General features: G+C 41.7%; 1 protein-coding gene across 5 annotated transcripts in view; it reads right to left on the bottom strand.

The window, feature by feature from the left end:
- The window catches only part of zc3h7a (zinc finger CCCH-type containing 7A), a 111,052-nt gene that overhangs the window by 56,282 nt on the left and 41,203 nt on the right, over positions 1 to 13,567 (bottom strand). The window lies entirely within an intron of this gene.

Below are 13,567 nucleotides of genomic sequence, written 5' to 3'. Positions count from 1 at the left end.
CAAATTTGCTGATCCAATTTACCAGATTATCATCCAGATCATTGATATAGATGACAAACAATGGACCCAACACCGATCCCTGTGGCACACCACTCGTCACAGGCCTCCACTCAGAGAAGCAATCCTCCACAACCACTCTCTGGCTTCTAAACTGTCTGTGCTTTATATGCTCTGTTTGAGGCCAGAACTCTCCATTCACCTGACGAAGAGGCTGTCCCCTCGAAAGCTTGTGAGAATATTATCAAATAAATAGGTTGGACTAAAACCTGGTGTTGTCAGACTTTTTACTGTGTTTACGCCAGTCCAACGCCGGCATACCCACATCATCACTTCTTCCATTGAGCCAGTGTCCAATCCAATTTACTACCTCCCCATCTATACCTAGCGACTGAACCTTCCTAAGTAACCTCCCATGAGGGACCTTGTCAAAGGCCTTGCTGAAATCCAGGTAGACAACATCCACCGCCTTCCCTTCATCCACTTTCCTGGTAACCTCCTTGAAAAACTCTAATAGATTGGTCAAACATAACCTACCATGCACAAAGCCATGTTGATTCTAAGAACATAAGAAATAGGAGCAGGAGTAGGCCATCTAGTCCCTCGAGCCTGCGCCGCCATTCAATAAGATCATGGTTGATCTGAAGTGGCTCAGTTCCACTTTCCCGCTTTCTCCCCATAACCCTTAATCCCCTTGCCTACCAAAAACCTATCTACCCGCGTCTTAAATATATTTAACGAGGTAGCCTCAACCACTTCAACGGGCAGAGAATTCCAGAGATTCACCACCCTTTGAGTGAAGAAGTTCCTCCTCAACTCTGTTCTAAACTGCCCCCCACCCTTATCTTGAGGCTGTGCCCTCTAGTCCTGCTGCCCTTTCTGAGCGGGAAGAACCTCTCCACCTCTACCCTATCCATCCCTTTCATCATCTTATACGTCTCAATAAGATCCCCCTCATCCTTCTAAACTCTAACGAGTACAAGCCCAGTCTATTCAGCCTCTCCTCATAGCTCAAACCCCTCAACTCCAGTATCAGCCTAGTGAACCTCCTCTGCACTCCCTCCAAGGCCATAATATCCTTGCGCAAGTACGGTGACCAAAACTGCACACAGTACTCCAGCTCTGGCCTCACCAGTGCCCTGTACGGTTGCAGCAAGACCTCCCTACTTTTATATTCAATCCCCCTCGCTATGAAGGCCAGCATCCCATTTGCCTTCCTGACCACCTGCTGCACCTGTAGGCTGGGTTTTTGCGACTCATGCACAAGGACCCCCAGGTCCCTCTGCACTGTAGCATGCTGCAGCTTTTCACCCTGTAAGTAGTAGTCCTTCCTACTATTATTCCTACCAAAGTGGATAACCTCACGCTTGCCAACATCATATTCCACCTGCCAGGTCCTCGCCCACTCGCTTAGCCTGTCTAGATCCCTCTGCAGGGATCTATTATTCTCCCTAATAAGTCCCTGTCTATCCAAATATTTGTAGATCCTATCCCTTATCACACTTTCCAATAACTTGCCCACCACCGACGTCAAACTTACTGGCCTATAATTTCCCGGATTTCTTTTGGAACCTTTTTGAAACAACGGAACAACATGAGCCACCCTCCAATCATCTGGCACCTCCCCCATGAATACTGACATTTTAAATATGTCTGCCAGGGCCCCTGCAAGTTCAACTCTAGCCTCCCTCAAGGTCCATAGGAATACCCTGTCCGGTCCTGAACTCATCAAAATCCAGCACCTTTTCCAATAGTTAAGATTATGCTACAGAAACAACCTTTTCCAATTACCAGCACCTTAAAAGTCAATATGATGAAGATTACCAACACAAACAGCCATCGCCTCATCCCGAACTATTTAAATTACATTTCCCATTTAACACAGTATTAACAAGAATGCATAACTTTAATTTTAAACTAGCTTCCTCGTCTGTCTCATTAACAAATATCATTTGGAATACTTGATGGTTGACAAACGATCATTGCTATGAATGCTTAACAATTATAATTTATTACTTCAGAAGGCGTAAAAAGCTTTAAAGCTGAATCTGGTTGGTCCTTCGAATAAGTGAATGTTTTATTGATGTCTCTAACTTTTGTTCAACACTGTGAATCATTTCACAGGACAGCATAATGGCATAGTGGTTAGCACTGCTGCCTCACAGCCCCACGGACCCAGGTTGAATTCTCAGCTTGGGTCCCTGTCTGTGTGGAGTTTGCACGTTCTCCCAGAGTCTGTATGGGTTTCATAGAACATAAAAGCACAGTACAGGCCCTTCAGCCTTTGATGTTGTGCCGGCCTGCAAAAACCAATCCAAAGCCTATCTAACCTACACTATTTCAATATCATCCATGTTTATCCAATTACCATTTAAATGCCCTTAAGGTTGGCGAGTCCACTACAGTTGCAGGCAGGGCACTTCATGCCCTTACTACTCACTGAATAAAGAACCTACCTCTGATATCTGCCCTATATCTATAATCTCTCAGTTTAAAGCTATGTCCCCTTGTGCTAGCCATCACAATCCGAGGAAAAAGGCTCTCACTGTCCACCCTATTTAATCCTCTGATCATCCTGTATGCCTCTATTAAGTCACCTCTTAACCTTCTTCTCTCTAGTGAAAACAGCCTCAAGTCCCTTAGCCTTTCCTCATAAGACCTTCCCACCATACCAAGCAACATCCTGGTAAATCTCCTCTGCACCCTTTCCTACGCTTCCTATAATGCAGCGACCGGAACTGTATGCAATACTCCAAGTGCTGCCGCACCAGAGTTTCGTACAGGTGCAACATGACCTCATGGCTCCGAATCTCAATCCCTATGCCAATAAAAGCTAACACACCTTCTTAACAACCCTATCAACCTGGGTGCCAACTTTCAAGAATCTATGCACACGGAAACCGAGATCTCTCTGCTCATCCACACTACCAAATATCTTACCATTAGCTCAGTATTCTGTATTCCTGTTACTCCTTCCAAAGTGAATCACCTCACACTTTTCCGCATTAAACTCCATTTGCCAACTCTCACACCAGTGCTGCAGCTTATCCATGTGCCTCCGTAACCTGCAACATCCTTCTGCAGTGTCCACAACTCCATCGACTTTGGTGTCGTACACAAATTTACTAACCCATCCCGGTCATTTATAAAAATGACATAAGGAACATAAGAAATAGGAGGAGTAGGCCATCTAGCCCTTCGAGCTTGCGCCGCCATTCAATAAGATCATGGCTGATCTGTCGCTGCTCAGTTCCACTTTCCCGCCCTCTCCCCATAACCCTTAATCATAACTCTTATCAAAAACCCATCAACCCGCGTCTTAAAAATATTTAGCGAGGCAGCCTCCACCACTTCAACGGGCAGAGAATTCCAGAAATTCACCACCCTTTGAGTGAAGAAGTTCCTCCTCAACTCTGTTCTAAACCGCCCCCCCTTTATCTTGAGGCTGTGCCCCCTAGTCCTACTGTCTTTTTTGAGCGGGAAGAGTCTCTCCACCTCTATCCTATCCATCCCATTCATCATCTTATACGTCTCAATGAGATCTCCCCTCATTCTTCTGAACTCTAACGAGTACAAGCCCAGTTTATTCAGCCTCTCCTCATAGTTCAACCCCCTCAACTCCGGTATCAGCCTAGTAAACCTCCTCTGCACTCCCTCCAAGGCCAAAATATCTTTGCGCAGGTGCGGCGCCCAAAACTGCACACAGTACTCCAGCTGCGGCCTCACCAATGCCCTATACAGCTGCAGCAAGACCTCCCTACTTTTATATTCAATCCCTCTCGCTATGAGGGCCAGCATCCCATTCGCCTTCCTGACCACCTGCTGCACCTGCAAGCTGGGTTTTTGCGACTCATGCACAAGGACCCCGAGGTCCCTCTGCACCGTCGCCTGCTGCAGTTTTTCGCCCCGTAAGTAACAGTCCTTCCTACCATTCTTCCTACCAAAGTGGACCACCTCACACTTGCCAACATTAAATTCCATTTGCCATTTCCTGGCCCATTCGCCCAGCCAATCTAGATCCTTCTGCAGACTCTCCTGCAGACAAACAGCAGTGGCCCCAAAACAGATCCTTGCAGTACACCACTAGTAACTGAACTCCAGGATGAACATTTCCCATCAACCACCACCCGCTGTCTTCTTTCAGCTAGCCAATTCCTGATCCAAACCGCTAAATCACCCTCAATCCCATGCCTCTGTATTTTCTGCAATAGCCTGCCATGGGGAACCTTATCAAACGCTTTACTGAAATCCATATATACCACATCGATTGTTTTACCGTCATCCACCTCTTTGGTCACCTTCTCAAAGAACTCAATAAGTTTTGTGAGGCACGACCTATTCTTCAAAAAACCGTGTTGCGTATCCCTAATCAAATTATTCCTTTCTAGATGATTATAAATCCTATCTCTTATAATCCTTCCCAAAACTTTGCCCTCAACAGAAGTAATTCCCACTGGTCTATAATTACCAGGGTTGTCTCTACTCCCCTTCTTGAACAAGGGGACATGTGCTATCCTCCAGTCTTCTAGCACTATTTCTGTAGACAATGACGCCATAAAGATCAAAGCCAAAGGCTCTGCAATCTCCTCCCTAGCTTCCCAGAGAATGCTAAGATAAATCCCACCCGGCCCAGGGGACTTATTTATTTTCACACTTTCCAGAATTCCTAACACCTCCTCCTTATGAACCTCAATTCTGTCTAGTCTAATAGCCTGTATCTCAGTATTTTCCTCGACAACATCATCTTTTTTCTGTGTGAATACTGACGAAAAATATTCACTTAGCGCCTCTCCTATCTCTTCAGACTCTACACACATCTTCCCACTACTGTCCTTGACTGGACCTAACTTTACCCTAGTCATTCTTTTATTCCTGACATACCTATTTCCTCTGGGTGCTCCGGTCTCCTCCCAAAATCCAAAGATGTGCAGATTAGGTGGGTTGTCTTGTAAATTGCTCTTTAGTGTCAGGGGCATGGGGGTAAATGCTTGGGATTATGGAGAGTGGGATTGTGTTGTGGTTGGTACAGACGCAATGAGCCAAATGGCCTCCTTCTATACTGTAGGGATTCTATGATTCCACTGTGAAGCAAACAAGCATTTAGCACTACTACTGCCTAAGGTCCAAATCAGCAGTAATGGAAACAAAGATGGAGTAAATACACACACATACACATGTATGTATCTTTTATAAAGTTGACAGCTCGGCCACTGACAACTTGGCTAACTATTTTGGTGCCTGTTCGAGAAAAACAGCAGAATTTTGATCGTGCTATCTTAAGTGACAACCAATTCAAAAGGTTATTTTGAAACACAGTGCAAAGTTTAGGGACAGGGTTTGAATGAAGTGAGCCCTGAACAAGCCCTGGATAACGAGCTGGCAGAGATACAAAAATAAATATGCTGTTTGACAAGTAAACAAAAGCTAAATCGTAGGAAAGAATAGGAATTAAAACACTAATGTATGTTTTTTTTTTAACACAACATGCACCCAAGACAAAAAAACTTGCATTTATATAGTGCCTTTATTGACCACCGGACATATCAAAGCGTTTTACAGACAATGAAGTGCTTTTGACGTATAGTCACTGTACTGAAGCAGAAAATATTGCAGCTAATTTGTCGACAACAAGATCTCTCAACTAGCAATGTGATAATGACCAAATCAGTTTTCACGAACAATGCAGGAATAACTCCTCTATTCTTCCTAGAAATAGCACCAGATGCTCTGACGAAGAATCATCCAGACATGAAACGTTGGCTCTGTTCTCTTGCCATGCTGATGCTGTCGGACCTGCTAAGATTTACCAGCATTTCCTGTCTTTGTTTCCAATTCCAGCATCCACGGTAATTTGCTTTAACCAGGTGATTTTGTTTTTACATCAATGTGAAAGTTCCTAGGGCTTCAGATTAACATCTGAGAGACAGCACCTTCAACAAAGCAGAACTCCTTCAGTACTCTACTGGACTGTCAACCCAGAATTTTGTGCGCAAGTGCTGGAACAGGGCATGAACTCAGAACGTGATTCAAAGAGACAAGAGTGCTACCGATCGAACCACAACTGACACTACAATCTCTGCTGAGGAGAATGAATGCGATGCATGACACAAATGCGATACCACTGAGCATTGAGAAGCATAATACAAGAATTGCAGCAGACTATTAGATAAATATAGTCACTCAAGTAGTAGGTAAACACTTTAACATGTGCACAGAAGCAAAAGTTTCTGATTATCGTACATCCTAATGCATTTAAGATATTGATTAAACGCAGTATTTAAAGTGCATGAATGCTGTAAACATTTCATATTCAAAGGAGAATAGGCCAGTCATCATGACTTTTATCAATGCCATTCAATTACTGAGGCAAAAAAAACTGTTGAGGGAACACAGCACAGATGTTACTGACAACTGATCAAAGTTTTTTTCCTGCTAAAATGCTAAGACCGACATGTGGATAAAAATATGTTTGAAAACCAATTTGGTGGGCATAATTCCATACAAATTCATACACAATGGGTGATTAACTGGGAAATTGCAAGTGCTTTGCTAATGATTTGCTGCCCATTGACATGTAACGAACAAACGGTCACAGGCATTGGAGGAAAGGTTTCTGATAAGCCAGCCTCTTTTGTGCAAGACCTAGCCCAGCATAGTGAAAATGATTCTGAAAACGTGATGTCAAAGAAACAGCACACACGCACACACCTCTCGGTAACTGGCTTACTTCAAAGGTGTATTACTCTTTCAATCCATAATTTTTGTACAATGCTGAATACAGCAAAATCCTCAAAATTATAGCCTGGAATACCCTGTTCAAAGTTAGCCTTTTCTATTCTTTCCCCTTTCCCATGGGGTCTTTGTCTCATGATTCAGCAATAGACCCAAATTCCTTTACTTTCCTTCTCCCCCATGTCCTCTATGAACAGTATGCTTTGTCTGCATAGCACACAAGAAACAATACTTTCCACTGTATCCCAGTACATGTGAGAATAATAAATCAAACATTATACAGGGCCATTAAAACACAAGTGATTTAACCAGGATCTCACATAGGAAAATACACAGCACTGGTTTCAAAAAATTCTCTCTTTCATTTACCAACTAATAAAATCTTTTCCAATGGTTCTTTGGACTGTCCACTCCAGATGATTTAAAAAAAACAGACAATGCTGGAAAAGTCTTCAGTAGATTTGGCAGTATTTTTGGACAAGAAAAAATGGAAAGGTATCAGGTTTATGACCTTTCCTCTCCACAGATGCTTCCCAACTTGAGAGTTTCCAGCACATTTATGTATCTATTTCAGATTTCCAACAACTGCAGCAGCTTGCTTTTGCATTCCATTTAATTAGTCTTTTTCTAAAAATCTTCACTCTGAACTGGTTAGAAATGTTTGACTCATTTCCCTTCAGAGCCTGTAGCAAATTTCAAAAGTATCAAACTTCAATTTTCAATGTGGCCCTTTGCTTTAGAATAAATTTTAACATCTCCTCATACTCAGCAGCCTTTACGAAAGTATTGGTTTGAACAAAGAACAAAGGAAAGTACAGCACAGGAACAGGCTCTTAGGCCCTCCAAGTCCATGCCTATCATGATGCCCCAGCTAAACCTAAATAAAACCTTCTGTCCTTACACGGTCTGTATCCCTCTATTTTCTCCCTATTCATGTACCCATCCAGATGCCTCTTAAAATGATGCAAACATGCCTGCTTCCACCACCTCCTCTGGCAGCACTTTCCAAGCGCCCACCACTCCCTGCGTGAAAAATTTCTCACACACATCTCCCTCAATCTTTCCCCCTCACCTTGAACCCTTGTACTTGATACTTCCTGGGGCAAAAGCTTCTGACTATCCACACCGTCTATGCCTCTCATAATTTTGTAGACCTCTATCAGGTGTTCCCTCAGCCTCCGTCTTTCCAGTAAAAACAATCCTATTTTATTCAACCTTTCCTCACAGCCAGCACCCTTGAGACTAGACAATGGTTGCCATTTTCTGCAATAACTCCAATATCTGGATTTTATGGCTATACAGTGACTAACACCACACACAGTATTCTAACAATGACTGCATCGATTCATCTGCAGATCCTGGTGTTGATTCTTCTGGGAGTTTTCACCATCTCCAAGTTTCCCATCGTATATGATTGCAATTCCGATCAGCTGATTTTGATTTGATTTATTATTGTCACATGTATTAGTATACATGTGACAATAATATTGTTTCTTGTGCGCTATATAAAGTGTACCATATATAGAGAAGGAAAGGAGAGGGTGCGGAATGTAGTGTTATGGTCATAGCTAGGGTGTAGAGAAAGATCAACTTAATGCAAGATAGGTCCATTCAAAAGTCTGATGGCAGCAGGGAAGAAGCTGTTCTTGAGTTGGTTGGTACATGACCTTAGACTTCTGTATCTTTTTCCCGATGGAAGACGACGGAAGAGAGAATGCCCGGGGTGCGTGGGGTCTTTGGTTATGCTGGCTGCTTTTCCGAGGCAGTGGGAAGTGTAGACAGAGTCAATGGATGGGAAGCTGGTTTACATGATGGATTGGGCTATATTCATGAACTTTTGGGAGGTTCTTGCAGTCTTGGGCAAAACAGGAGCCAAAACAAGCTGTGATACAACCAGAAAGAATGCTTTTTATGATGCATCTGTAAAAGATGGTGAGAGTGGTAGCTGACATGCCAAATTTCCTTAGTCTTCTGAGACAGTAGAAGTGCTGGTGGGCTCTCTTTACTATAGTGTTTGCATGGGGGGAACCAGGGCAGGTTGTTGGTAATCTGGACACCTAAAAACTTGAACCTTTCGACTATTTCTACTTAGTCCCTGTTGATGCAGACATGTGCATGTTCTCCACTATGCTTTCTGAAGTCGATCACACTGTCCTTTGTTTTGTTGACATTAAGGGAGAGATTATTGCTGTCACACCAGTTCACCAGATTCTTTACCTCATTTCTGTATTCTGTCTCATCATTGAAATGTTTGCATTTCATGGTTTGCATGGTGGTGTCATCAACAAACCTGAAAATCAAGTTGGAGGGTAATTTGGCCACACAGTCTTGGTGTATAAAGGCATATAGTAGGGGGCTGACAACATAGCGTTGTGGGGCACTTGTGTTGAGGATGATCGTGAAGCTGCTCTTGTTGCCTATCCTTAATGATTGTGGTTTGTGGGTTAGGACGTTCAGGATCCAGTTGCAGAGGGACAGGAGCTGAGGCCCTGACCACGGAGTTTGGAGATGAGTTTTGTAGGAATAATGGTTTTGAAGGCTGAGATTTAGTCAATAAATAGTAGTCTGACGTAGGTGTCTTTGTCATCTAGCTTTAGTTCTTGCTGTTGCAACTGCACCGTTGATTTCAATGACCTATGCACTCGTAAGCCAGACTGCTCTCCTTCTGCATCCTGTAGCCTACTACTACTTGGTTTATTTCTCTTCCCCAATCTCATCAAGCTACATTGGTCCAAATATTATTTGCTGCTCAACAGCCCACTAATGCAGTTGGTGAAATTTGAATTCAATAAAAAAAATCCAAAATTAGAAAAGTCTAAGGATGAAACCATTGTCAATTGTTGCAAAAACTCAATTGATTCACTAACGTCCTTCAGGATCAGCCATCCTTACTGAGTCTGGCCTCCAATGTTCTTGACTCTTAAACACCCTCAATTCAAGGGAAATTCGAGATGGGCAATAAATGATGGCCCACATCCCATGAATTAATAAAACAATATATAAATGCAGGTTTTTTAACTTTCCAAAGAGCACTCTCAACGCATACAACTCTCAGCATTCTTGCTTAGAAACCCAAATACATTTTCTGCAAATAATAACTGTTCACATTTTTAAGCAATCACTTCCCTAATCTGAAATTGTATATACAATCTTGTGGTGTAGATGATTACTTGAACACACTTAAAAGGGCTGTCATCCCTGTTAACTGGTTTATTTTTATTTGGTTCAAAAAGTCAATATGAAGAGGCACTCATTTGACACTGGTATGAGATTGTAGAATTGGGAGCTATACATGTGTAATGTTCCACTTTGTGGATCAATTTAAAACTGAAGATTAACTTCTGATCTCCTTCACTAAATGGCCAATCGTGAACACTTGTCGAAGTTTCCTTCAAGAAAGGTTGTTTATCGTGGGTAAAGGCACTAAATGCAGTAGTTTACAGCACCGTGTTTTTATGGGAAATGAATACAATTTCCTCAACTGCACTACAAGACAGCATGAATTAGGATCAGAAGTTTTGTAACTATGAAAAGTATGTGCTAACACCCTCGGAAGCAATACTTATTGCTTTAAAAGAGCTTGAATGAGAGACTAACCAAATAAAACTGCTTTAATTCTCAATCAAAAAAAAACAAGGAACTCAGAAATTGTGTTCCTCCACGAGGACAGAAAGTCAAGCTATGTATATTTGAGGGAATTACCCAGATCAACACTCAGACTGCACTTATCCACAATATTCAGTGACAACTGTACAATAAACTTAATGGCAAACACAGCTTAAGGTCTTCTAAGATATGTGACAACTTTATAGTTTAATAGAAGTTATTAAAAAATATAATTCTTTCAATGGTTTTAATGTTGCAAATCTTACAGTAGCTTAAGAATGTAGTCAGGAAGCCAAGTGGGAAAACCAGTTCTTTAACTGATTTTTGTAAGCTGACAATCATTGATCTATTCTCACTAGGTCTTAGGTCTTTGGTCTTTAAATTGATAATTTCATTTTGATTTTGTTAGTTATCCTCCAACAGGGATTTCATGTTTTATACATTAGATTACATGAGTTAGATTTCATGGGAGTGGGCGTCACTGGTGTTGAAAGCTCTTGCCTAAAGTTGATTGGAGCTTTATTAAATATTGATCTGGAACGTAGCTCTCTTGTACATTATGTTTGGTTATAAAGGCAAATTTGACGTCCATTCAATCCAGTCTCAGAAGCCCAATTCTGGCTGTAAAGCAGAACTAGCTTTAGATTTGGGTTTCTTAAGCACACAGTGCCTTCTAAGATATTAAACTTTTAACAAATATTCGGGAAACTTAAGTTCATAGATTCATAGAATCCCTACAAAAGGGCACCATTCAGCCCATCAAGTTTGATCCGACTCGGCATCTTATTCAGGCCCATTCCTCCTGACCAGTCCTTGAAACCCCACGCATTTAACTTGCTACCCCTTCTAAACTACAAATCTTTGGACACTTAAGGAGTAATTTAGCATGGCCAACCGCACCTAACATGCACAGTTGGTCCCCATATGAGGATTAAAAACACCTAAAACTATCTAAGCCATTGGCACACCTTGGCAATGGAAGCTCAATGAGCTCAATGCTACCTACTGGGGTGTTGTAAGGACTTAATTGAAGTATACATGGAAAGCATACTTTAAAAAAAATCAAATCTGAGCAATACCACACATTTGGATGTGCAATGATGCAACACCCTGGGCCAGCACACTGAGTGAGTCTACATTTATATGGCAGTCAACTCCTCTTAATTTCAAGTCCTTCCACTCATATTATCTGATAAGTCAATTTAGAAGTGCCAAGTTCCCAGTGCGTTGTTTTATTAACATTGTGAATTCAAATCTTGGATTTTTCTTGCACAAGATACAACTGACTTATCAAGGTAGACTATACCCAATACTTCCAACGGTACTAATTTGTATACTTCAGCTGTGACATTTAATTAGGAAGTTATAACAATATTGTGGTGGGGACCTCAAAATTTAAAACGAGTTACTAATTATATCCAGTATTAACTAAGTAGAGTGTTACAATGTAATTTCAACGTGTTGCTGAAAAATAAACAATGTCAAAACTTTATGTCCTGCACTCAACAGGACACATTGCAAGAATACAGGGGGAAATTTATACTGTAAATGAGAAGACAATGCTAACTGGTTGGCAAATGGACTCTGATTGTTAGAGGTGTTGCACGGAGACATCTCAATGGCAACGCCTCCACCAGAGTCCACATAAATTGTATAAATTGGCGTTTTCCATTTATATTGGTTGTGAAAGCTAGTAGCATGTGCTACCAAATAAACCTGTTGGACTTTAACCTGGAGTTGTGAGACTTTTTAATCTTGTGAAGTGTCCTGATGAGTGCATGATGAAAAGATCTGTTATGCTCCTTCTTCAACAATACTCAAGTTCTGAACTACCAAACAGCTAATATTCTTTTTAATTCATCTGGGGCATGGGTGTCACCGGCTGGCCAGAATTTGTTGCCCATCCTGAGTTGCCCAAGGGCAGTTGAGAGTCAACCACATTGCTGTGGCTCTGGAGTTACATGTAGGCCAGACTGGGTAAGGACGGCAGATTTCCTTTCCTAAAGGACGTTAGTGAGCCAAATTTGGTTTTTCAGACAATCAACAATGGTTATCAATCGATTCTTAATTCGATTTTTTTATTGAACTCAAATTCCACTGTGTGCCATGGCGGGGATTCAAACCCAGGTTCCCAGAATATTAGCTGAGTTTCTGGATTAATAATATAGCGATAATACTACTAGGGCATTGCCTCCCTTAAATTATAATGTAATGACTTGAAGCATATGATGCAAAGCTGTTGAAATTAATACCATAACTTTGCAGTTATTCTGCTTGGCTGGCAACAAACTACTGAAGTGATAAAACTGCAGATATTATATTAAATGTTCATTTTAAACAGTTCCCTCCTAGAATTCTCTAATTCTCAATGCATTGCTTAAGGTGCAATAAGGGCCACTGTTTTTGGGGTAGCACTGTGGCACAGTGGTTAGCACTGCTGCCTCACAGCCCCACAGACCCAGGTGGGTCTGTGTGGAGTGTGCACATTCTCCACGTGTCTGTCTGGGTTTCCTCCGAGTGCTCCGTATTGCTACCAAAGATGTGCGGGTTAGGTTGATTGGCCATGCTAAATTGACCCTAGTTTTGGGGGCGATTAGCAGGGTAAATATATGAAGTCATGGGAATAGGGCCTGGGTGGGATTGTGGTCAGTGCAGACTCAATGGGCTGAATGGCCACCTTCTGCTCAATGGATTCTATGATTAAGGTTCTCCTGAATCAAACCAGATTTGCAGAGGAGTGTACTGTATTTGCTGCACATACCAGTTTATTAGAGTCATTTTTAAACATCAGCAGTAAGAAAATGGAGGAAGTAGTCTCATAACTGCTGTCGTTATTAGCGTACTCATACCAAAACACCCTGAAAAAACTGCATTTAATCTGGATGCTACAATGAGATTTATTTCTTAAAGATGTAACCCACTGCTACCTTCACACCAGGAAAATCTTAAAATGTTAGAGCTCAAAATGCTTTCTTCAAGTTTGAAAAGACAAAAATCGAATAGTATTTTTGTATCTTTAGTTTGACTGGGAGACCACAGAAGTTTCTCTCACTCAATATTACCTTTCATTGAACTTCCAGTGAGTGTACTATTAATGGTTGTCTAGTACACATACTAAACCTGACAAACAGGCTTCTGCAATACAGATGTGACAAGCAAGGATTTTTTTTTGGGGCACCTGAAGTTCAAGAAGACCTTTGGCCCCAATATCATTTTTAACATGTACCGAAAT

This window comes from Carcharhinus amblyrhynchos, chromosome 18 (assembly GCF_965287045.1).
Source record: "Carcharhinus amblyrhynchos chromosome 18, sCarAmb.v2.hapA, whole genome shotgun sequence".
NCBI classification, from domain to species: Eukaryota; Metazoa; Chordata; class Chondrichthyes; order Carcharhiniformes; family Carcharhinidae; genus Carcharhinus; species Carcharhinus amblyrhynchos.
This window is presented reverse-complemented; position numbering and strand designations above follow the sequence as displayed.